The sequence below is a fragment of the Phyllostomus hastatus genome, unplaced genomic scaffold (assembly GCF_019186645.2).
Source record: "Phyllostomus hastatus isolate PE091 unplaced genomic scaffold, TTU_PhHast_1.1 phas_scaffold_78, whole genome shotgun sequence".
In the NCBI taxonomy this organism is placed as follows: Eukaryota; Metazoa; Chordata; class Mammalia; order Chiroptera; family Phyllostomidae; genus Phyllostomus; species Phyllostomus hastatus.
The window spans coordinates 53,007,570-53,033,638 of NW_025334041.1; the positions used below are offsets into that span (position 1 = coordinate 53,007,570).

At 38.3% G+C, this 26,069-nt stretch overlaps 1 protein-coding gene across 3 annotated transcripts in view; it reads left to right on the forward strand.

Annotated features, from left to right (window-relative positions):
- Positions 1 to 26,069, forward strand: part of RALA (RAS like proto-oncogene A) — a 95,422-nt gene that overhangs the window by 1,915 nt on the left and 67,438 nt on the right. Inside the window, exon 2 of one of the 3 annotated variants that reach the window (XM_045828500.1) lies at positions 18,364 to 18,475. The exons of 1 other annotated variant lie outside the window; for it this stretch is intronic. The gene's annotated coding sequence lies outside the window, so the exon portion shown is untranslated. The remainder of the gene's footprint in view (positions 1 to 18,363; positions 18,476 to 26,069) is intronic. One more of the 3 variants, XM_045828501.1, reaches the window with a different exon arrangement.

A 26,069-nucleotide genomic window follows, 5' to 3' on the forward strand; every position in this document is an offset into this window, starting at 1 on the left:
AGTTACCACTGTTTAGAAAATGAAGTGAATCACCAAAATGCTTGTGATGGCTCATTTTCCCCATGGATACATGAAATCCTATGGCATCCGATATGACCTTGGCATAATTTACCAATAGCTACGTTCATATTTCTGTTCAGAGACCCAGATGCTGTTCTCTAGAGTGTCTGCTGAGTGTGCAGTCATCTGTATCGTCTATTTTGAAGCAATTCTTCATACAACACTTTCTTCACAGGACCTTCAGGGGAAAAGGGCTAATTATAGGAAAATCTTGTCTACCATTTGTTGGGGAGGACAATTTTTATCTATAGATAGTTGGGTTATTTTCACTTCAGGGAGATCCAGATAGAGAAGTGCTGATACCTTCTTTCCTTTACAAATATTTGGTGGTGGTCTGCACTGGTTTTCCAAGCTTAGCTTCTACAGAAGGTAAATAAATGTACCAGAATAATTTCTTGTATATGTGTATTCAGTGTAATATGTACTAGTAGTCTTTACTAGTGAGGTAGCAAGGAAAACCACTTAAAAAATACTAGAATAAGAGGCTGTTAATGAGAAAAATGATTATGATTTTACAGAAGTAAAATATGGTTTCCACTCTTTTACAAAATGTTTTAATTCTTAGACATCTAAGGAGAGGAAAGCCTGCAATTTCTTACCTCATTGACATTACCACTACAGAGAGGTCAGATTTCTCTTTTTGAATTCATCAACCCTCCTGATAACAACAGTCTTTATACATTGCCTGCCTAGCCCTTTGATAAAAGCTTTGCTTATATTATTTCTAATCTCAATAATGCCTCTGCAAGAGAGGTATTCCCACACTTTACGAAGTGAAATTATTTGCAGGTGTCTAGGCAGCTAGTGTGGAGCAGAGTCTGGATTTGAAAGTAAGGATTCTGAGAGTGTTTGTTATTACAGTTAATCCTAAAAGGCTGAGGAACATGAGATTCTGATCTCAGCACTTGGTCCTGTGGGGGCTGGGGTTGCTAGTAACTTTAGCCAGGTGGTGGCCCGAGGCAGCAGCCACTTTTCTGTTTATCTCCATTGTGCCTATAAACACAGTGTTACAACTTTCTATGTGTGTGGTGATGAAAAAAGTGGTTGGGCATTGTTCGTATAAATATTGTGGGAAAAGAGTATTAGGATGTCAACTCTGGTGTTTGATCACTGCTTTTTACCTCTGAAATATCAGTATTTGAGATTTGACAGGACTTTTGAAAACCTACTTGTAGTAACCTTTCCTGAAGGGGTATTGGTTTATCTGTCACTAACTGAGATGGGAGAGAGGTTATGGGAAATTGGGAAGAACAATAAAAGAAGCTAAGGTGTACTGGGTCTGTTTTTACCATTTCATACCACATATCATTTTCTCTTTGGGTTTAATATTGAGGCTGAAAGAGTAAGATTCTTGTAAGGTCTAATTGCTATTTGGTGCTGGAAAAATTCTGTTCACTCTTTCTAAACCTGTGCAGTTTTTGATTGATTTGATTTATTGATTTTAGAGAGAGATGAAGAAAGAGAGAGAAACATCAATTATTGTTCTACTTATGTACTCATTGCTTGTTTCTTGTATGTGCCCTGTCTGGGAATCAAACCCTCAACCTTGATGTATCAAAAAACACTTTTAAATGGGCTTAGTTCAGACAGATGTGTTCTACTCTTGTTCTTTTCCTTTAACTACATAGCTCTATGTAAAAAACAGCTCATTATCAAGCCCTCAATAGTAACAGTTATCCTGTGTTTTCTTTTTAGCTCTAAGACACTTTATTGCACTCATTAGGATTTTGTTATAATATAGAAAAAAAGTGAAATTAAAGCTCTGAGTTTTTAAAAGACTTGGGAGTAAATTTTAGAAGAGAATTTGTACTTTTGATTTAAATGTACATGGAGGTGAGGTCTTAATTCTTCAATGTCCAGAGGGTAGTCTGTACAAGCCAAAAAAGCAAATTTCCATAAAATACTATAATACTATTCTTTAAAAGTTTTTTATTGTATTTTTTATTTATTCCCATTATGCCCTCTTTGACCTCTACCCTTCCCCCACAATCACCACACTGTTGTATATGTCTATATTCCTGCACCCCCCAACACAACCCCCCAGAGCTATCAGTCTGCTATCTGTGAGTCTCTATTTTGCTTGTTCAGTTTGTTCATTAGATTCCACATATGAATGAAGTCATATGATATTTGTCTTTCTGACTGGCTTATTTCACTTAGCATAATGTTCTCCTGGTCTGTCTACACTGTGGCAAAGGGAAAAATTTTCTTTTCTTTTTTTATGACTGAGTAGTAGTCCATTGTGTAATTTACCATAGTTATATCCACTTATCTACTAGCAGACACTTGGACTGCTTCCAAATCTTGGCTATTGTAGTAACACTGCACTGAACACAGGGGTGCTTATGTACTTTAGAATTAGTGTTTCAGGTTTCTTTGAATAAATTCCCAGAAGTGGAGTCACTGTGTCATAAAGCAGTTCCATTTTTAATTTTTTGAGGTAACTCCATACTACTTTCTACAGTGTCTGCACCAATTTGTATTCCCACCAACAGTGCAAAAGGGTTCCCTTTTCTCCACATCCTCCCCAGCACTTGCTGTTTATTGATAATAGCCATTCTGACAGGTGTGAGGTGATATTTAATTGTGGTTTTCATTTGCATTTCTCTGATGATTAGTGACATTGAGCATCTTTTCATGTCTATTAACTACCTGTATGTCCTCTTCACAGAGTGTCTATTCAGGTCCTTTGCCCATTTTTAATTGGATTTTTTATTTTTTGTGTGTTGAGTTTTATAAGTTTTTTAATAAATTTTGAATATTAACCCCTTACAGATATATCAGTGAATATGTTCTCCCATTCAGTGGGTTGTCTTTGATTTTGTTGATGGTTTCCTTTGCTGTGCAAAACCTTTTTAGTTTGATGTAGTCTCTTTTATTTTTTCTTTTGTTAACCTTGTCTGAGGAGGTAAATCAGAAAAAAAATATTGCTATGAGCAGTGTCCAAGATTTTGCTGCTTATGTTTTCTTCTAGGATATTTATGGTTTTAAGTGTAATACTTCAGTTTATTCATTTTGAATTTATTCTTTTGTGTGATGTCTAAGGTCATTTTTCTGGACTTACATAATTTTCCCAATACTGTCTTTAACCCATTGTATGTATTTGCTTCCTCTGTCAAATATTAAAATTGACTATAAAGGTATGGGTTTATTTCTGGGCTTTCTATCCTGTTCCATTGATCTTTGTGTCTGTTTTTATATAATACTATTCTTAAAGGCTTTCACAGCTAGAGTCCTATATGAGATACAGTAGGTATAACCCTTGACACACATAATCTCTTTGAAATGTGGGACCTAGTTTCATTGCTGAATTCACTTACTGAAGTCAAATATCAGGGTTTGACAGTATCACCTTGAAGAATAAAACAGCAAGATTATGAAATGACTTCTCCCAACTGCATTGTGAAGGTGAGGCAAAGATCCCAGATTTTCACAAAAATCATGGTTGCGGTTATCTAAACCACAAGGTCTCTTGCTTCTCTGTTCTTAAGCAGTTGAGTAGCTAGCACAGTAATGCATTGAAATAGGGCTTTCCACACCACGGAGTGATTGCAGATGCTTTGGTTCAGCTGCTTGTGTCTAGATCTACACGGGATTACCGCAGCAACCTTTTAGCCTCTGTTTGCTCCCTGCTACCATCTCCTCCCCTTCTATTCTCCACACTTGGTTAGAGCAGTCATCATACTGCCCTGCTTAAAACCTTTTACAGCTCCTTCTTGCCCATTAATAAAATAAAATCCAAACTCCTTTTATCTTTACTTACCTTTTTTAAGTTCTCCAGCATTTATTTTTGGGGGAAAGGATTGGATTTTGAGGAGGAAGTACATGGAGCAGAGAGGTACGGAATAGAAAACAAATACAAATGTAAGCTGTTTTGCTAATTGTTTTATAACCACAACAAATGAGTACAGAGAATGCCTTGTACAAATCAACGCAATGAAGGTTCAAGATCAAGGTGTTCCTTTAAGCAAGACTGAAGATTTCAGTCTCTGGTATTTCGAATTTAGGCTGCAATCCTTGTTTTTGGATGGATCACTGGGAGTGTGGTACCTCCCACTTTTAAACCAGATTTGAACAGAAGAATGACCACTTGGCCCAGGTAGAAGTAGACGAAGTGTTTGGATTCATGTCACATAACTGCTGAAGTTCCTCCCCACAATTCAGTACCAGGTGGGTTTGTACTTCTTGTCAAACTCCTTATTAATATGGGCCACAATATCCTTCTCTATGTTATATTTCTCCAATATAACATGGAAGCTTTCTCCTGAGTAGCACATTCCACGGAGTCCTATTGCATCTCCTCCGGCATATCAACATTTTTATTCACCACCTTTAGGCCGCACATGGTTTCGGTCACACACGGTCACAGTGCAGCAGGTGCTGGCCAACTTGCAACAGTTTTCTGGGGGAGGGGCTGGTGAAGTTCACACCTAGAGGGAGAAGCCATTGCTACTAAAGCTGTGGCTCATCTCTAGCTTTACTTTCATATAGAGAACCTTCAAAACCTGTTCCTTCCTTAACCTCATAGCCTCATCTTTTTTTCTCCTTCCAGGATATTAGTTCCCGTAATACCAAGCTTCTGGAATCTACTATTTTTCTCAGTCCCCCATTTCCTCTTCCTGTAATTATAGCCACTTCTTCCCCTAGTCTAGTATACTTTTACTGGTACTTCAGAACACAAGTTAAGTTATATGTCTCCAAAAAGTGTATCTTGATTATATTCTTTCTCTTAACATTCTTCTGCAGAAAGAAACAAAACAAATGAAAAGCAACTCTCAAGACTGGGCTAGTTGCTCTTCTTCTGTGCTACCATAAAGTATATTACAGCTCTTACTATATTATGGACAGTGTCTTCATGTGCCTATTGTAAATTTTGTTAACCACAATCCACAGTAACCTTATAACTACATACACATACACTCTTAAAAAAATCTTCACAGGCCTTTATCAAAACTCAAACTTTCTCAGTTTGTGGCAGCCTTGTTATGTCAGCTATTTTTTCACAGCATCCCTAGGTCAAAAAGAAATACATAACAGTTTAATTTCTTAAGTAGTTAGGTCCAAACAACTTAATATGTATTTATGTCCTAATAATTTTGAAGCTACTTGAAAAAACTGATAAATTAAATAACTTTCATTTAAACTGCAGAGTACTCCGTTGTATGTATTGTGGTTTATTCAACCATTCTTCTATGCTTGGACATTTAAGTGTTTTTCTATATTTTTCTATTACAGATGATGTTATAATGAAAAACTTTGCATACCATGTGTGTTTTTGTATTGTTGGAGATATATCTTCAAGATAAATGCATGTATGAGATTTATTAGACATTGCCAAATTCCTCTCCATATGCAGTTACTTGTACTATTTTCAATTCTAGCAGTACGGTATAGGAGTGCCACAGTCTTGGTGCTCTCCTTCCCAGGAGCACGCCCCACCTTTCCTTTCCCTTCCCACACTTCGGCCTTCCTCTCTCCTATGCTCCAGGGGCCGTTCTTTGCCTCTGACTTGTTTCCTTAGCCCATTTCTTCCGTGGCTCACTTTTACTACCTCTGTAACTTTCTAAATAAACTTACTTATAATTTGAGTTCCTGGCTTTGAATTTTTGTTTGTTTTTTGGTTTGTTTTTTGCCAAACTCAAGAACTGAGGTCCATAATACATCATCTGCATATTGTATTGTGCTCATCACCCATGTTTTCTCCTTCCAGCACCATTTATCCCCCCATACCCTATAATTTTTGTATTATAGAAGAACAAAAAAAGAAAAAATAAAAAGAAAATAAGAAAGCAAAGGGGGGGGGGAAGTGCCACAGTCTGTCCAACAGAGTATGTTGCCATGCTCTTATTTCTGCCACTCCCATGAGTGAGAAATGGTGTCCTGGTGTAGTTGAAATTTGTATTCCTCTTGGTACCAGTGAATTGAACATTTTTGTGTGTGTTTAAGGACCATTTCTTAACATTTTAAAATTGTGTGTTTCATATTGTCTATTTTCTAAATAATTTTTGGTCTTTATTTCCTCAGATTTTTTAAGTTCTTTATATTTAAGAATATTAGCCATCTAATTTTGACATATGTTGCAAATATTTTGCCCACTCGTCCTTTGGCATTGTTTACAGTGGGTTTTTTGTTTTTGTTTTTGATATGCAAAAGTTTGTTTTTGAGTAGCCAAATATATTCATGTTAAATTTATCACATCTGGATTTTTAGTTATAGTTAGAAAGCCTGTCCCTACCAGGTTATAGAGGAATTCATCTACGCTTTCTGCTAGTGCTAATAGAGTTTCATTTTTTTTTTTTCACAGTTCTCTGATCCATTTGGAGTATATTTTGGTATATGGTGTGAGAATGCATCTAATTTTATCTTTTTTCATATGATTATCCAGTTGTCCAATGCCATTTCTTTAAAAAACAAAAAAACCCTTTCCCCCATAGTCATATAAAAGATTTCTATATGTAGTTCAGTGTATTTTATTCTGTTGGATTATCTGGTTATTCATGTACCAGTTACCACACTCTTTTAATCATAGAGGCTTTATAATGTGATTTACTATCTGGTAGGACTAATCTGCCGTTTTAGCTCCTTTTCTTCAGTGTTTTTACTGCTAATCTTGCATATTTTATCTTTCCATATGAACTTTAGCATCAATTTGTCTAAGTCTGTTAAAAAGCTCATTTTTATTGGAACCACATCAAACTTATGATTTAACTTAGAACTGATATATGGATGGTGTTGAGACATCTTAACTTAGAGTAAGTGATGTCTTTTCAGTTTCTTAAATCTTCATATAAGTTTTGAACACTTAGGTTTATTCATAAGAATTTTATTTTTTGTTGTACTATTACAGAGTTTTCTAACCATTCTATCTTTTAACTGGTTATTATTCATATACATCAATATTAGCTAATTTCTGGAGATTTACTTCTACCTTGCTGAATCCTTATTCTTTGAGTTACTTAAATCATTGCTTCTCTTAGATCTAGATATACTGTAAGGTCACCTGTAGATAGAAATTTTATCCTTTTCTTTTCCAATATTTATGACTCTCATTGTTTATCTTATCTAATTGCATTGATTAATATCTCCAGAACAACGCGAAATAACAGTATTATGTGTTTTCAATAGATATGTTGATTGCTTTATTATATTGTCTTCTCTGTGGATATACAAAGATGTATAATTGTATGTTAATTTAGCTAGGGATGTGCCTTTCTAAGACTGCAGTCCTTCATTATCTATATTAAGAGATGCTTAATGGAGATGGATGTGGTAAGAGGCAGGAAAGGTTTAGTTCCTTGGTGGGCAGCAACAAAGTACAAGCAAGGTTAGAACTGCTCCATGGTTTCCCAGTTTATGCAGCCAGTCCTGAATTTTGTTCCTGTTTCTCCACACAGTTCTTCCAAACTTCATTGTAATCTTCACTCATCCAATAATGGATGCCACAGAGTGACCACTAGGCTAAAGCTACTGTAGGTCTATTAATATCTAAGGGTTCCTCCTCCAGGCTTTCTTAGTGTTAAGTGGCTTTTGTGTTTGCAAATGAATTAGGCTCATCTTGCATTGATGTGGTTATGGCTTGGGTATTTGTGTCTGTAGGTCATTTGGCAAGGCAAGTTTGTAGATAAGGTTATCCATTGGGATGACGTAGAGTATACAGCTGTGGAATGGTTCTAGACAAGTTTGTAGTGTCTGGACCATCTGACTTTGAGACAATTCTTTGTCCAGAATTCATTTATGAAGACCTAGTTCTCTGGCTGGAAGTGATGTATTGGTGTGGGATAAGGTGTTGGCCAAATATCCTGCACACATGCAACTACAGGCACGCAGCAGTTCTCAGTCTCCCAGCTTTTTGGAGAGTTTTCATTTCACTGCCATCTGATTCATCCAGAAAGTTCAAGTAGCATATTTTCTGTAGATGCTTATTCAAGTTTATCTGGGTGCTTGTGTGAACTCCCAGTTAACATCTCATTGTCTATCTCTGCCATTCTAAGTATTTCCTTTCCCAGGAGTGCTTGTGATAAGATATTTATTAATTTCTTGTCACTTATGCTGGGGAGCTTCTCTTTAGAAGTTCTGCAATTCACAGTTCATGGTCTATTATCTCTTTTCACCATGCTAGAAGTGATGGTAGTTGGGGTGTTGTCCTGCAGCCACTCAAGGTCAGGCAGGTTCACACAGGATTCAGGCAGACAGAAGAAAAGTTGTGGAGCCCGTCAGGATGTCTCACATGCCTTTATTCTGGGGTGGGGCGGTCCATGCATGCTACAAGCCACATGTTGCACATCGGGAAGTCCCTACGCCCTTATATACTAAGTGCACACAAAGCCAGCAAGGTGCGAATACTGACTTTCAGTTAGGTAACAGAGCTTCCTTCATTCTACACATGCAGGCCCTTACTCAAGGCCACATGAACACTGGCAAGCCATAGTCGCCTGGACATCCAGAGAGTCTGACTGATTCCATTTTCCCTACAATGCACCCCTTCAGGTTCCTCACTGTACAATCTATGTGAGGGGTGTTCTGTGAAGGTCCCTTGGTGAGGAGGGCAGAGTCCTGCACCCATATACCACAACAGCAGTATAGACTACAGCAACAAGCAACTAGGAGACATGCAGATAAGGCCACCCTCAGGTACAATGGCCAGTCCAATTCCCAGACAAGTAAGGCTACCCATGTGAGCCATGCACCTAGACGGCCCCTGAAGGGACTGTAGCCCTCATGTTAATTGGCACTTCCCAGTAATGCTTAAAAGTATGCTTCTGACACAGACCTATCAGAGTCCAGCCCTCTTGGGCTTGTCCTTTGAGGTTCTCAATACAGAGCTGGGCTGGTTCAGCCCACTCCATGGCCTCGGCCATGAGCCACCCCAAGTCATTCAGTATGGAGTAGCTGACTAACAGCTGGGGGCGGTCATGCTGTTGCTCTGCCTCAGCATAGATGTCGGTCCAGGTAGCTTTCCATAAGGACTGTGCACTGTACCACTTGTGTTGTAACCAAGTCCAATTTGAGACAGAAGCTGGAGAGATGTGCCATGGGAGGTTGACAGCCATGCTAAGGGAGATTTCATTATAGATCCAACATGCTGATTGGTTAGCCACTGAGGCATAGGTATATACCCTGTCAACTAAGGTGTTACTTGGCACCCTTTTGCACCTTGGCTAGGGGTTTAGCATCTACTTGCAATAACAGTGGAGAACTCATAATGGGCCATAAGGATATCACAAAGGTGCCAGGAAGAAGCATTTCATGGTCTGCTGGCTCTGGGTATGTTACTCGCAAGACTGGGGGCCATGTTCCAATTACCCAGGGCACTATTTGCAAGTTTCTCTCCACCTCTTGTTTTCAGGGGACAACATGAGCCACCCAACGCATGTAGGGGGCTTTATCTCCGAAGGCCACGTCCAAGTGGCCATTTGTCCACGCTCCACAGATGCAGACAACAGAATGTTTCTTTGTTTTCCCATGCTTGGTTTTAGCAAAGCATCTTTACCACATCTTTACCACATCTTTAGCATCTTTACCACATCTTTAGCATCTTTACCACATCTTTAGTCTGTACCTGTAACTGAATTGGAACAGCAGTGCAGTAGAGTGACCCTTCCACCGGACGTGGACCCCCCAACTCCTCAAGGGTCACCCATAAGCAGTGCAAAAGCACTCTAGTGCTGCGATTATCACTTTCTGATCCAGGTGGCGTGTAGGGTATGCAGCCAAGAGTCCATTGGCCATGTCCACACATGTGGTTGCATACCTATACCCCTCTGAACTAGGTAGGGGTCCAATCACATCAATCTGCCATCGGGTCAACAGTATTCATCCCCTCATCACCTGTCTAGTTGTTCCCACAGCCCTCTGGGAATGCTCGTGCGAGCAGACAGCACAGGTCTCACAAACTTCCTGTACCTCTGATAAAGTGACAGGTAACCCTGAAGCTTTTATAGTAGACCACATGGTCTTCTATTGCCATCACCTGTAGTGGGGAGCAGCAACTGAATGTGGGGGTGCTTAGCATAAATAGCCTTTACCACTCGCGCTTGCAAACAGAACTTCCCCACAGTGGTCTGCAGCTACACTCCTTGGAACATATCAATGCCCAGGATATACTCAGGAATGGGGGACACATAAACAATGTACTCACAGTTGTCCAATACCCAGGGAGAGCTGTATGGGCTGCACTGTGTCCCCCTTAATCATCAGTAGAGGCCTTAGGTGCTGGAAACTTCTCAGGGTTTCCATACATGAGGGTACATTCTGCCCGTGTATCTACTAAAGCTAGGACTCGCTGGAAATTTGTAGGGACCACATCTAGGTCCTGGTCACCCGCACAGGTTCACTTTTTGGCTGAGGGATGTTGGGGGCTCAAGACACTTTCCCTCCCACCTGCTGCTGCCTCTCCTCCACCAAAGCCGTGGGCTCTGCTGTTGCTACCTACCCCATCAGCGCTCCTGGAGCAGGGCTTTCTAGGCACTGGCACCGCTGCCACCAGAACACCAGACCCAAGCTGCAGTCCTCCAGCCCAGTGACTCCCAGCAATTTTGTTCCAAGTCTGTGTGCGGTGGGGAAGAGAAAGAGGGCCACAGGCTGTCCAGATCTGAATTCCCCCAGGCTCCGCAGGCTACTGCAATTTCATCTTCTGTATCTACTGGATGGGCCCACAGAGTATTCAGTTCCTCTTCCCCCTCCTTTTCCTCCTAATCCTTTACTACAATTGGGAAGGGGGAGTGGTGTGGCTCCACTGTTTGGAGGTCTTCCTCCAGGGCACAGATCTGGGCCTCCAAGCCTTCTTCTCTTTCTCAGAGTTCCTGTAACTTCACTGCATCACGGAGTACAACTCCTCTTCCCTCAGAGCTCTCTTAACTTTGCTGCATCGCGAAGCACTGTCTCCATCACAGCTAGCAAAGCTGTAAGAAACACCTAGCTCATGGCTGCCTGGGCAGTCGGCTTTCCCCAGGATCTCCCCTACGACCCACAGGGCCTTCTCTACCGTATTGGGTGTGCCGCTAACATTGGGCCAGTCCTGCGGGGAGCCCAAGCCGCTAGGAGCCCTGCTGCTGAATATTACAAACCTGTGGCTGTCCACTCCTCTAATCTCCCCTCTTGGGTCCCAATGGCTCAATCTACCACAAATCCTGCCACCTAGCCAATTGTCCTGCAGCCTTTCAAGGATGGGCAGGATCACCGGGATTTGGGCAAACAAGAAAATTTGTAGAGTGCATCGGGATATCTGACATGCTTTTATTCTGGAGTGGGGTGATCCTTGCACACGGCAAGCCACATATCACACATCAGGAAGTCCTGACTCCCTTACATGCTAAGTGCACACAAAGCTGACAACATGCCAAGCTGTCCTTCAGGTTATATAACAGCTTCATTCTATGCATGTGGGCCCTTACTCAAGGCCTCATGAACACTGTCAAGCCACTATCACCTGGACATCCAGGTCAGGGAGCCTGACTAACTCCATTTTCCCTGCAGGTGTTTAATAAATAATTTCTTCTTATTCCTAGGTTGAGGGGCTCTCACTCACTTGGTGAATACCCTTGGTCCATGGACTGTTGCTCATCCCCACTTTTCCTGGAACCCACATTGCCTTTTACTCCCTGGGTCTTGCTGCCAAACTGGCATGCACTTCAGCCTTGGGTTGAGCATGAGGGACTCCCCTATCTTGAAGATCCTTAGTGTTCACCCTCTGGTATATGCTGCCATCCAGATAGCAGGGATTGATCAGGATGCTCATCTTTTCTGTTCCCTCTTTTCCCCTTCCTCCACCCCCACCTTTTTAGTCTGAGGACATCTCTTTCCCCTGATTTTTCTCCCTAAGACATTTTGTCTGCGACAGAAAATCTCAACCCTCTGAGGACTTAGGCTTCTGGGACACCAATCCTTGTGGTCTCTTAATCCTTGGATTATCAGTAAGTTTCCCACCACCCTATCTAATAGTCACCAAGGTCTCCCTATTTCATGTGTCTAAACATTACAACTAAGATAATTCTCTGTGTCTCTTCATTTATTCTTATTCACTGCTTGGGGGTTTTAGTAGTTGTCTTGGTCCTTCAGAATAAAAAAAACTCTTGATCCTGTCTTTATGTTTTACTTTATTTGGAAAGTTACATTTATTTGGTTACGGCCGTTTGAACTTTTTGTACAGTCATTTGTTGTTTACATGTTTTTTTCTGAATGACCTTTTTATGTCCTTTACTCATTTTGGGGATGTGGAAGGCTGGATTTTTTTAAATAACAAGTTTATTGACATACAATTCACATACCATAAAATTTACCCTTTTAAAGTATACCATCCAGTAGTTGTAGAGTTGTACAACCATCACTACTATCTAATTCAAGAACATTTTCATTATCCCAGAAAGAAACCCCATGCTTACTAGTCATCACTCCTGATTTAGTCCACCCTCCATAGCCCCTAGCAACTACAGTTGACCCTTGAACAGTGTCAAGTTATGGGCATGGAATTCTGTGCATTTGAAAATCTGTGTATAACTTTTAACTCACCCAAACTTAACTACTAATAGCCTACTGTTGATGGGAATCCTTACTGATGACATAAACCATAGATTAACATATTTTGTATGTCATATTACAAATAATATATACTATATTCTTACAATAAAGTAAGTTAGGGGAAAGAATGTTATTAAGAAAGTCATAAGGAAAATATTAATATATAGTACTGTACATATTATTGAAAAAAGTCCATGTATAAATGGACCTGTGTATTTCAAAGGTGTGTAGTTCAAGGGTTACCTTTGCTAATCTACTTCCATCTGTACAGACTTGCCTGTTCTGGAAATTTCTGGACTTCATAAATGGAATCATGCAATATGTATTCTTTTTTTTTTTTTTGTTAAGTGAGATATGATGGGCATATAACATTGCTTTAGTTTGAGGTATACAACATAATGATTTGATATTTCTATGTATTGAAAAATTATCAACACAGTCCAGTTAACATCCATTAGCATACATAGTTACAAATGGTTTTTCCTTATGAGAACTTTTAAGGTTATTCTCTTAGCAACTTTCAAATGTGTAATACTATATTATCAACTATAGTTACCATGTTGTATATTAAAGCCCTATGACTTATTTTTTCACTGGATGTTTGTGTTTTGGGGGGAGAGCAGCGTTATAAATTCTGGGTTTTTTTTTTTAATATGTTTTATTGATTATGCTACTACAGTTGTCCCATTTTACCCTCTTTCTCCCCCTATGCCCTGCATTCCCCCTCCCACCCAAATTCTCATCCCCCTTAGTTCACATCTATGAATTGTACATATAAGTTCTTTCGCTTCTCTGTTTCCTATTCTATTCTTAACCTCCCCTGTCTATTTTGTGCCTACAATTTATGCCTCTTATTCCCTGTACCTTTTCCCCCATTCTCCACCCCTCCCTGTTGATAACACTCCATGTGATCTCCATTTCTCTGATTCTGTTCCTGTTCTAGTTGTTTGCTTTTGTTTTTGTTTTAGGTATGGTTGTTAATACTTGTGAGTTTGCTGTCATTTTACTGTACAGGTTTTTTATCTTCTTTTTCTTAGATAAGCCCCTTTAACATCTCTTATAATAAGGGCTTGGTGATGATGACCTCCTTTAACTTGACCTTATCTGGGAAGCACTTTGTCTGCCCTTCCATTCTAAATGAAAGCTTTGCAGGATAGAGCAATCTTGGATGTAGGTCCTTGCCTTTCATGACTTGTAATACTTCTTTCCAGCCCCTTCTGGCCTACAAGATCTCTTTTGAGAAATCAGCTGATAGTCTTATGGGCACTCTTTTGTAGGTAACTCTCCTTTTCTCTTGCTGCTTTTGAGGTTCTTTCCTTATCTTTAATCTTAGGTAATGAAATAATGATGTGCCGTGGTATGTATTTTGTGAGTCCAACTCGGTTGGGGCTCTCTGGATTTCCTGGAATTTCTGGAAGTCTGTTTCCTTTGCCACATTAGAAAAGTACTCCATTATTTTTTCAAATAAGTTTTCAATTTCTTGCTCTTCCTCTTCTCCTTCTGGTACCCCTATGATTCAGATGTTGGAATATTTAAAGTTGTCCTGAAGGTTCCTCAGCCTCTCCTCATTTTTTTGAACTCTTGTTTCTTCATTCTGTTCTGATTGAATGTTTATTTCTTCTTTCTGGTCCAAACTGTTGATATGAGTCCTGGTTTTCTTTACTTCACTGTTGGTTCTCTATATGTTTTGCTTTATTTCACTTTGCATAGACTTTACTTTTTCCTTTATTTTGCAACCATACCCAGCCATTTCTGTGAGCATTCTGATTACCAGTGTTTTGAACTGTGTATCTGATTAGTTGGCTATGTTTTTGTTGCTTAGTTGTATTTTTTCTGGGGCCTTGATCTGTCTTTCATTTGAGCCACTTTTTTTTTTGTCTCAGTGCACTCGTTGTGTATTAAGGGATGGAGCTTTAGGTATTGCCAGAGCCAGGCAACCCACATCGCTGCGTTACGGTGCTGTATGTGGAGGAAGGGCTCGAGAGGGAACAGTGCTGCTTGCTGGGCTCTTGGCTGGCTTTAGTCACTTCCTCCATTACCCACAAACAAATTGGGCCCTTCTGGTACTGATTCCTCAGTGGGTTGGTTTGTGAACATTCTAGGACCCTGTAGGTCTCTCCAACGAACTGTCCTATGAGGCTGGGAGTTTCTCTCGCTGCTGCAATCCCCAAAGGTTTTTTCAGTCAGATTCTGAGGCTTTATTTCCCTGTATTGGAACCCTGGATTGCATGGTCTGTCTCACTCCCCAGTTGTTCTTCCCTGTTTATCTGCAAGCGAATGGGGGACCACCCGGTCCACCAGCTACCATCTTGCTGGGAGTCCAGCTGCCCATCTCCTCCCCTTCTACTGGTCTGGAGGAATGTTTCTTCTTTAACTCCTTGGTTGTTGGACTTACATACAGTTTAATTTTCTGGCAGTTCTGATTGTTTTTTGTTTCTAAATTTGTTGTCCATCTTTTGGTTGTGTGAGGAGGCACAGTGTATCTAGGTATGCCTCCGTCTTTGGAAGTTTGTACCTTTTGGTTACCTTTACCCATTTGCCCTGCCTTTAGCAAACACAAATCTGGTTTCTGCATTTCTAAACTTAGGTTTTTCTTTTCTTTTTTCTTTTTTTTAGATCCACATGAGAGATCTTCCTGTTTCTGTTGTTTGTTTTTGTTGTTCTCTGTCTGTCTTATTTCTCTTACCATAATGCCCTCAAGTTCCATTCATGCTGCCACAAATGGCAAGATTTCATTCTTTTTTATGGATGAATAATTTGCATGTGTTTGTATGTCTGTGTCTCACATTTTCTTTACTCATTCATCCATAGAAGGACACTTAGGTTGTTTCTATATCTTGGTTACTATAAATAATGCTGCAAATGAACATTGGGGTACATGTGTCTTTTTGAGTTAGTGTTTTTTGTTTGTTTGTTTGTTTGTTTGTTTGAATAAATACCCAGAAGTGAAATTACATGGTAAAAATGTGGCCTTTTTTGTGTGACTTCTTTCACTTAACATAATTTTCCAAGGTTTGTCCATGTTGTAGCATCTATCAGTACCTCATTCCTTTTTGTGGCCAAAAAAAAACAAAACAAAACAATGTTCCATTGATTGGTTATACCACATTTTGTTCATCCCTTCATCTGTTGATAGACATTTGGGTGTTTCAACTTTTTGACATCTGTTGGATAATTCTGCTGTGAATATTGATGTATGTTTTTTCATAGCATGTGTTTTCATTTACTAGGTCATATGGTAACTTCACATTTAATAGTTTGAGGAACTGCTGAACTTTTTCTAAAGTACCTACACCATTTTACCTTACCACTATTATTGTTTGAGGTTTCCCAGTCTCTTCACATCCTCACCAACATTTATTATTGTCCATCTTTTTTATTATAACAATCCCAGTGGTAATGATTTCTGTCTTTTATCTGCTGGTGTACTGTGTCTAAGCTGTCCTATGTGTTTGAAGTAATGCTTCATCTTAGCATATCCTGGGTTTTTCTTAGACATTTTAGTTCAAGGTTCACTTCTAAGAATTCTTTCTTTCTTTCATAAATACACTTTACTAATTATTCACATGTTTAAGTTCTCACACTACATTTTTTTCAAGCTGGTGGACACTGACAAATTGTTTCTCCCACAGAACTATAACCACACATTCCCAGACAGTATAAATATATGGTTGAACTAACATTAACAAATATCACCATTTTATCAATTATATAATAAAACAAATTATCAAGTATACAAATCTTAAGTTACACAGCTTAAAAGGCATATAAAATACTAGACTTCTGCTCAGTTCATTAGCAGAACCCTCCTCCTCCTCTATCTTCTTCTTTCTTCCTCTCCTCTTTCCTCTTTTGGAAGAGAAGGTGAGAAGAGAAATAAACCACACTTGAAACAAAAATAAGTTGGTAAACAAATTCAGAGTGTATGAAAAGAAATATAAGAATTTCAGAATTTTTATGATTAAGAATTGTTTTAGCTACAACAAAGCATCTCTACCTTTACCTTTAAAAAATATTTACTGAAGAGCATACTCAGGTGTTCCACACAAGACAAAGGCAGCATTTTACTAAAAGTACTTAATAGCCCCCTCATTCTTTTCCCAGGCTCTCCCTAAAGAATGTATTTTTTTATTTTGAAAATTATGAATGTTTCTTTATATTTGAACTTCCAAGTGAACCTTTCTTTTGAATCTGACGATTTCTGTTTACACTGGTTTGTCTGATGAGTTTCAAGCTGTTAAAACTTTAAATTGTTAAAAGCATGTATTACATATTGTGGCATAGCAAGTAGTAAGACAAAACACCTGTTCACCTGTTAGTATAAGTGAAGGGAAATTATAATGAACACTGACAATGTTTGGAAGAATTGTTAGTGCATTATTGACTACAAAATGAGGAACTCCAATTATGGATGGACAAGAGTAACCAAAATGATGCTAGGTTCAATACAGTGTTTCTATTCTTACTCTTACCAGCAAGGTATAAGAAACGAAATTTTAAAAAAATTGAAACTTAGCACTTTTGTGTGCATGATGTCAGTTGTTCTTTACATCATCCAAGAGACATAAGTAGGATGAGTGCTCTTTATTGACCGTCATATCCATACCCATACCTATACCCATACCCATATCCATACCCATACCTTAAGATTTCAGCACCTTCATCTTGAACATGCCCGTAACTTAAGATTTCAGCACAAACTCATAACTATGTTGCTTTGTCTTAAATTATTTCAAAAAGTATTTGTTAGCAATAGCTTCAAACAAAACTTCAGTTTGCTAAGTTTCTGCATAATTATTTTTAGTTCCTATTTGTTCTCTATGTTATATAGACCAAAGCGATTAAGGTCTTCAAACATCAATTATGTACCTTTTTCTGAAATGCACAGAGAATTGCCTTGGTTGTTCCTTTTACATTTGGTTATATGTTAAAATAAGAGTTCACTCCCTACCCCCAACACTGAATTTTGAAACATTTCAAACCTACAAAAAACTTTGAGTTGTATATTAAATGCCTTTATTCACCAATTACCAATTATTGTTTTGCCACATTTGCTTTGTCTAAGTATAAATGCTTTATTTTCCTAAATTATTTGAAAGAAGGTTGGAGACATGAGAATTTATCTTTGTGTAATTCAGCTTGCATCTTCAAAAAATAATGGCATACTCCTGTATAACCATAATACTATTGTAACACCTAAGAAAATGCCTAGGAGTAGATTGCTTGATTGGGTGGTTTGTTTGTGTATTCTTTAAAAATTTTTTATTTTATTTTCTTTTTTTCTTTTTTCAATTTTTTTGTTTTGTTTCTTTAATTTTTTTTGCCTTTTAATATATTTTTAATTGCTTATTTATTTATTTATTTGGATGGTATATTTATGTTTAACCTTTTAAGAAAGTGCCAGACTGAACTGGAGAGCATTATGCTAAGTGAAATGAGCCAGGCAGTGAAAGACAAATACTATATGATCTCACCTATAAGTGGAACCTAATCAACAAAACAAACAAGCAAGCAAAAATACAACCAGAGATGTTGAAATAAAGAACAAACTGACAGTAACCAGTGGGGAGCCGGAGGGGATAATGGGGGAAAGAAGAGGAAGGATCTTCAAGGAACATGTATGAAGGACCTGTGGACAAAGCCAAGGGGGGATAGGATTGAGGGTAGGGGGTAGAGTTGGAGTGGGGGAGAGTGATTGGGGGGGAAATGGAGACAACTGTACTTGAACAACAATAAAAAAAAGAAAGTGCCAAACTATTTTCCAAAGTGCACATTTTGGATTCCCAGCAGTGATGTTTGAAGGTTCCAGTTTCTCTGCATCTCTACCAACAGTTGTATCATCATCATCATCATCATCATCATCATCATCATCATCATCATCGCCATCATTGTAATTCTGGTGAGTATAAAATGGTATCTCATTGTGGTTTTAATTTTCATTTCCTTAATGACTGATGGTGTTTGAGCATCTTTTCATGTGTTTATTAGCCATTCACATATTTTCTTTAGCAAAATGTCTACTTAAATATTTTGCCTATTTTTTAAAAAGTGGGTTTTCTCCTCATTATTGAGTCAAAAGAGTTCTTTGTGTGTTCTGGATACAAGTTCTTTGCAGAGTGCTATGCATTTTATTATGATGATGTTAACCATGAACCATGCTTAATTTTTCTAATTTGCCATGGTGCTTTTTGTGGGGTTTGGAATAATAGCTAAACTTCTGTTCTTAATTCTTCCAAATGCCTAGCACTGAAGCAGACTCAATAGTTTATGGCAGTGGTAGTCACCTTCCTCTTTATTCTGCAATTAAGCAGTGAGAAACTATTCCTTTCTCAACCACAAGAAGCAAATAGAAATACATTGTAGGTATTAGGGCCCTTTAACAGTTGCAAAAGCCAGAAATCCAATTTTGCCTACCTTAAGCAAAACAAAATTTTGCTATTTTTTCTTTCCCTTCCTCAGCTCTGCTTCTTTCTTCATCCTACTGACAGACTCTTCATGTAGTAGTCATCTTCGTCTCCAGATTTCAGTTCTTCTCAAAACAGCAGGAAGAGCCAATCTTCTTCATTAGCCCTACCAGAAGAGCCCAAGAAATGGAGTATTCTGGGTGGTCTGAGTCTCTTGCTCTGCTTTTGAGTAAGGTGGAACAACTTGATTTATAGTCCTGTTATAATGCAGTATGGAGCCTGGCTAGTGTGGCTCAGTTGGCGGGCGTCATCCTGCAAACAGAAAGGTCGCTGGTTCGATTCCTGGTCAGGGCACCTGGCTGGGTTGCAGGTCAGTTTCAGTTCTCAACTGGGACATGTACACAAGGCAGCTAATCGGTGGTTCTCTCTCATATCCATGTTTCTCTCCATTTTTTTCTCCCTCGCTTCTCCTCTCTCTAAAATAAATAAACAAACAAATAAAAATAATAATAATGAGAGGAGGTTCCCTATAGAGGAAGAGGTACTATCCAGACAGATAATATGTCCACTTCTTTAGGAATATTGTGCTAGGGGTGTTGTGTCTTTTTTTGTCCACTTTTATGAGAGTAAACCAAAAGTAATTAATAGAAGGTTAATATAGGTGGAGCAAAAGTAGGTTTACAGTTGTTTATATGGAAAAGAATGCAATTACAAAAAATAATACAAGAATAAACTGTTTTTGCATACTTACAACTGTAAACCTATTCTTGGAAAAAATCATGTTTGTTACCTGATAATTTGTTACATAATCATCAAATTATCGTTGTTAATGTAGTTTGTCAGCCCTTTACCTCTATGGGAGGTGGGAAGAGGTATGTAGAATGCTTTAGGTTAAACCAAAGATCACATGAGTTCGCTTAAATAAGAAAAAGTGCTACTAGTAAAGGCTAATTTTCATTTCTCTTGAGCATTCCTTTATTTCTCTGAATGGGGGTATACCAACTGTCTTGACTTCCTACATTCCTACAGATTGCTGAAATCAATTTTTTTTATAATTAGTTTCCTTCCTCTCTTCTTTCATTTACTTGGACTTTTAAACTCTTGTCAGTATCCATATTTTATATGATTCATCTTTGAAATGATTTTTATAAGTAAGGATAGTTCCCAGTTCCTTTTTATAACGTTGGGTATATGCTGTGTATGCTGATGGTAATGACACTGTTGCTGTAATTGTGATTTTCCTGCTCAAAAGAGCAATAATTTTTATCACCTGAAGTGTTTCTTATCCAAACTCTTAATAGACAGATATAGCAGATATATAAATATTCTCATGAAATTGAACCAGTAACTTTGGATACCTTGTGGCATTTGAGTTGCTTCCATACTCTTTCAGTATTCTTAAGCATTTATTTTCAGTGTGAAAATTATATGTGAAAATGAAACTTCTGGTTTTGGATTATGTATATAAAACGCATCATCTCTCATGTAGTTAGAATGGTCCTTAAAAGGTCATCTAGTATATTCTTCCACCCTTTACAAAAATCTCAAAATTACCCAACCACTAGCCATTGCTTAAACACTTGTAATGATTTTATGTAAATTTGTATCTTTTTTTTTTTTTTGATATCTTAATTTAAAAGCCCATCCTTGTTTTGAACTGAAGTCTCTTATCCTCTGACTTCTCTTTGTTCCCAGTTTGCTCTCTGGAGAAACACTTAGTATATGAACATATTTTTGAGTATTTGTCAAATGCTGGATTCACTGACAAAATTTAGAGTAGTCATTTTATCTACATCTTTTTTCTCTTTTTTTTAATTTTATTTTAATCATTGTTCAAATACCGTTTTCTCCCTTTTACTCCTAATCCAGCCCCCTCTCTCAGCCCTCCCCACTTCCCTCCCATTACCACCCTCCCCCTAGTTTTTGTCCATGGTTCCTTTAAGTAGGTTCCCGTGAACCCTTCCCAATGTCCCCTGAAATTCCCTCTACTCTCCCCTGTGGTCACTGTCAGCCTGTCCTCTATTTCAGTGTCTTTGGTTATATTTTGCTTGTTTCTTTGTTTTGTTGTTTAGGTTCCTGTTAAAGGTGAGATCATATGGTATTTGTCTTTCACTGCCTGGCTTGTTTCGCTTAGCATGATGTTTTCCAGCTCCATCCAAGCTGCTGTGAAGGGTAGGAGCTCCTTTCTTTCTGCTGCATAAAATTCCATTGTGTAAATGTACCATAGTTTTTTGATCCATTCATTTACTGATGGGCATCTTGGTTGCTTCCAGCATCTAGCTATTGTAAATTGTGCTGCTATGAACATTGGGATGCATAGGTTCTTTTGGATTGGTGTTTTAGTATTCTTAGGGTATAGTCCCAGCAGTGGAATCTCAGGGTCAAAAGGCAGATCCATTTTTTAGTTTTCTGAGGAAGTTCCATACTGCTTTCTATAGTGGTTGTACCAGTCTGCAGTCCCACCAACAGTGCACTAGGACCCCTTTTCTCCACAACTCTCCAACACTTGTTTGTTACTTTGTTTATGATGGCCATTCTGACTGGTGTGAAGTGGTATCTCATTGTGATTTTAATTTGCATCTCTCTGATAGCTAGAGATATTGAACATTGTTTCATGTGTCTTTGGATCTTCTGTATGTCCTCCTTGGAGAAGTGTCTATTCAACTCCTTTGCCCATTTTTTAATTGGGTTACTTGTCTTCTTAGAGTGTAGTCATGTAAGTTCTTTATGTATTTTGGAGATTAAACCGTTGTCTGATGTATCATTGGCAAATATGTTTTCCCATACAGTTGGTTGTCTTTTAATTTTGATACTGTTTTCTTTAGATGTGCAGAAGCTTTTCATTTTGATGAGGTCCTGTTTGTTTATTCTTTCCTTTATGTCCCTTCCTCTAGGGGACAAGTCAGTAAAAAACTTTCTGTGTGAAATATCTGAGATATTCCTACCTACGTTCTCCTCTAGGACTTTAATGGTGTCACGTTTTATATCTAAGTCTTTTATCCACCTTGAATTTATTTTTGTATATGGTGTAAGTTGGTGCTCAAGTTTCATTTTTTTCCATGTGGCTGTCCAGTTCTCCCAACACCATTTGTTGAAGAGGCTATTTTTATTCCATTTTATGTTGCTGTCTCCTTTGTCAAATATTAATTGACCATAGAGACTTGGGTTTATTTCTTGGCTCTCTGTTCTGTTCCATTGGTCCATGTGCCTGTTTTTATGCCAGTACCCGGCTGTTTTGATTACAGTGGCCTTGTAGTATAGTTTAGTGTCAGGTATTGTGATCCCTCCTACTTTACTCTTCTTTCTCAAAATTGAAGCAGCTATTCGGGGTCGTTTATGGTTCCATATAAATTTTTGAAGTGTTCTATGTCTGTGAAATATGCCATTGGTACTTTAATAGGAATTGCATTGAATCTATAAACCGCTTTGGGTAGTATGGACATTTTGATGATATTAATTCTTCCAATCCATGAACACGGTATATGTTTCCATTTGTTTGTGTCTTCCTTGATTTCATTCCTCAGTGTTATGTAGTTTTCTGAATACAGGTCTTTTACCTGTTTGGTTAGGTTTATTCCTAGGTATTTTATTTTTATTTTTGCTATTTGAAATGGGATTTTTTCCTTGATCTCTGCTTCTGCTGTTCATTGTTGGTGTACAGAAATGCCTTTGATTTCTGGATATTGACTTTGTATCCTACTGTTTTGCCAAATTCATTTATTAGGTCAAGCAGGTTTTTGGTGGAGTCTATAGGATTTTCTGTGTATAGTATGATGTCATCTGCAAACCGTGACAGTTTTGTTTCCTCCTTTCCGATTTGGATGCCTTTTATTTCTTTTTCTTGTCTGATTGCTGTGGCTAAAACGTCCAGTACTATATTGAGTACAAGTGGTGAAAGTGGACAGCCTTGTCTTGTTCCTGATCTTAGTGGAAAAGATTTTAATTTTTGCCCATTGAGTATGATGTTGGCTGGAGGTCTCTCATATATGGCCTTTATTATGTCTAGGAATGCTCCCTCTATTCCCACTTTGCCGAGGGTTTTTATCATGAATGGGTGCTGTACCTGATCAAATGCTTTTTCTGCATCTATTGATATGATCATGTGGTTTTTGTCTTTGCTTTTGTTTATGTGATGTATTACATTTACTGATTTGCGAATATTGAACCATCCTTGCATCCCTGGAATGAATCCCACTTGGTCATGGTGTATGATCTTTTTAATGTATTGTTGGATGCGGTTTGGCAGTATTTTGTTGAGGATTTTAGCGTCAGTGTTCATCAGTGATATTGGCCTGAAGTTTTCTTTCTTTGTTGTGTCTTTATCTGGTTTTGGAATTAGGATGATGCTGGCTTCATAAAAAGAGTTTGGGAGCCTTCCATCATTTTGGATTTTTTGGAATAGTCTGTGAAGGATAGGGGTTAGCTCTTCCTTAAATTCTTTGTAGGATTCGCCTGTGAAACCATCCGGACCGGGGCTTTTGCGTGTTGGGAGTTTTTGGATTACTGCTTCAATTTCTTTTGCTGTTACTGGTCTGTTCAGGCTTTCTGCTTCTTTTTCATTGAGTTTTGTAATATTATATTTTTCTAGAAATTTGTGCATTTCACCTAGGTTTTCAAATTTTTTAGCATACAGTTCTTTGTAGTAATTTCTTACAATCCTTTGTATTTCTGTGGTATCTGTTGTAATCTCTCCTCTTTCATTTCTGATTGTGTTTATTTGGGTCCTCTCTTTTTTGTTCTTGATGAGTCTGCTTAAAGGCTTGTCGATTTTGTTTCTCTTTTCAAAGAACCAGCTCTTGGATTCATTGATCCTTAGAATTGTGCTTTTAGTCTCTATGTCATTTAATTCTGCTCTGATCTTGGTTATTTTCTTCCTTGTGCTTGCATTGGGGTGTCTTTGTTGTTGTTCCTCGAGTTCTTGTAGACGTAGGGTTAGGTTGTTTCTTTGGAATATTTCTAACTTTTTTAGGTGGGCCTGTATTGCTATGAACTTCCCTCTCAGGACTGCCTTGGCTGTGTCCCATAAGTTTTGGGTTGTTGTGAGTTCATTTTCATTTGTTTCCAGAAACCTTTTGATTTCTTCCCTAATTTCATTCTTGACCCATTCATTGTTTAATAGCATGCTATTTAATCTCCATGATCTTGAGTGTTTTGGGTTTTTTTCCTTGGGGTTCGTTTCCAGCTTCAGTCCCTTGTGGTCTGAGAAAATGCTTGGTATGATTTCAATTTTCTTGAAATTGTTGAGGCTTGTTTTGTGTCCTATCATGTGGTCTCTCTTTGAAAATGTTCTGTGTATGTTTGAAAAGAATGTGTATTTAGTTTCTTTTGGATGGAGGGTTCTGTATGTATCAGTAAAGTCCATTTCATCAAGGGTATTGTTTAGTGCCACAATATCTTTGTTGATATTTTGTTTGGAAGATCTGTCCATTTTTGATGGTGGGGTGTTAAAATCTCCCACTATAATTGTGTTGCTGTCCATATCTTTCTTGAAGTCCTCTAAGATTTTCTTGATGTATTTGGGTGCTTCTATGTTGGGTGCATATATATTTACAATATTTATGTCTTCTTGGTGGATTCTTCCCTTGAGTATTATGAAGTGACCTTCTGGGTCTCTCTTTATGGCCCTTTTTGGAAGTCTATTTTGTCTGATAAGAGTATTGCTACCCCGGCTTTTTTTTCCTGTCCATTTGCTTGAAGATTTGTTTCCAGCCCTTCACTTTCAGCCTGTGTAGGTCTTTTATCCTGAGGTGGGTCTCTTGTAGGCAGCATATGTGTGGGTCATTTTTTCTTATCCATTCAGCTATTCTGTGTCTTTTGATTTGAGCATTTAATCCATTTACGTTTAAGGTTATTATTGATGGGTACTTATTCATTGTCTTTTATGTACGTGTATTCCTCTCTCTTCCTCTCTTTTCCTTCCCTTCCTTAAAGCAGTCTCTTTAGAATCTCTTGCAGAGCTGGTTTGGTGGAGGTGTATTCTTTTAGACTTTGTTTGTCTGGGAAGCTTCTTATTTGGCCTTCTATCTTGATTGAGAGCCTTGCTGGGTAAAGTAGCCTTGGTTGCAGACCTCTGGTTCTCATTACCTGGAGTATTTCTTGCCATTCTCTTCTGGCTTGGAGTGTTTCCATTGAGAAGTCAGCTGTTAGCCTTATTGGGGCTCCCTTGTATGTTACTTCCTGTTTTTCCCTTGCTGCCTTTAAGATTCTCTCTTTGTCTTGAAATTTTGCCATTTTAATTATGATGTGTCTTGAGGTGGGCCTCTTTGGGTTCCTCTTGATTGGGACTCTGTGTTTCCTGGATTTGTGTGACTTTTTCTCTCATCAAATTAGGGAAGTTTTCCTTCATTACTTTTTCAACTAGGTTTTCAATCCCTTTCTTTTCTTCTTCTCCTTGTATCCCTATTGAACGGATATTATTACGTTTCATATTGTCTTGCATTTCTCTTAATCCCTCTTTATTCTTCTGAGCCTCTTTTCCTTTTCTTGCTCTTTCTGGATGTTGTTTTCTACTTTGTCTTGTAACTCGCTACTCCGATCTTCTGCTTCATCGATCCTGCTTTTCATTCCTTCTACTGTGTTCTTCAGTTCAGAAATTGTATTCTTCATTTCCTCTTCGCCTTTGTTGAGGGTTTCTATTTCCTTTTTCATGTTTATATAATTTGCAGTGAGATTGATGTAGTTTCCCTCTAATTTCTGTTAGCTCATTGTGAATTCATTGAACTTCCTGATAATCATTGTTTTGAACTCACTATCTTATAGTTGAGTTGCATCTCTTCCATTTAGTTATTTTCCTGAGGCTTCCTCTTTTCCCTTCAGTTGGGGATTTTTTCTTTGTTTTCTCATTGTTCGTTGGTTTCTTCTTGTTAGCCTCTGTTTCTTAAATTGATCTCTTCTGGTTCCCTGTAATCTGGTGTGAACTTCTGTGGTAGAATACTTGTGAGATTCAGTGGTGCAATCTCCTTTGTGTAACCTGGTGTTCATAGCTTCTCCTTACTCTTTTTTTTGTGATCAGTTGGAGGAGTAAGTCTAAATGGTTTAAGATTGCAAGAGAATATACTATGATATTTACATTAGCAGCCAGTAGAGAAG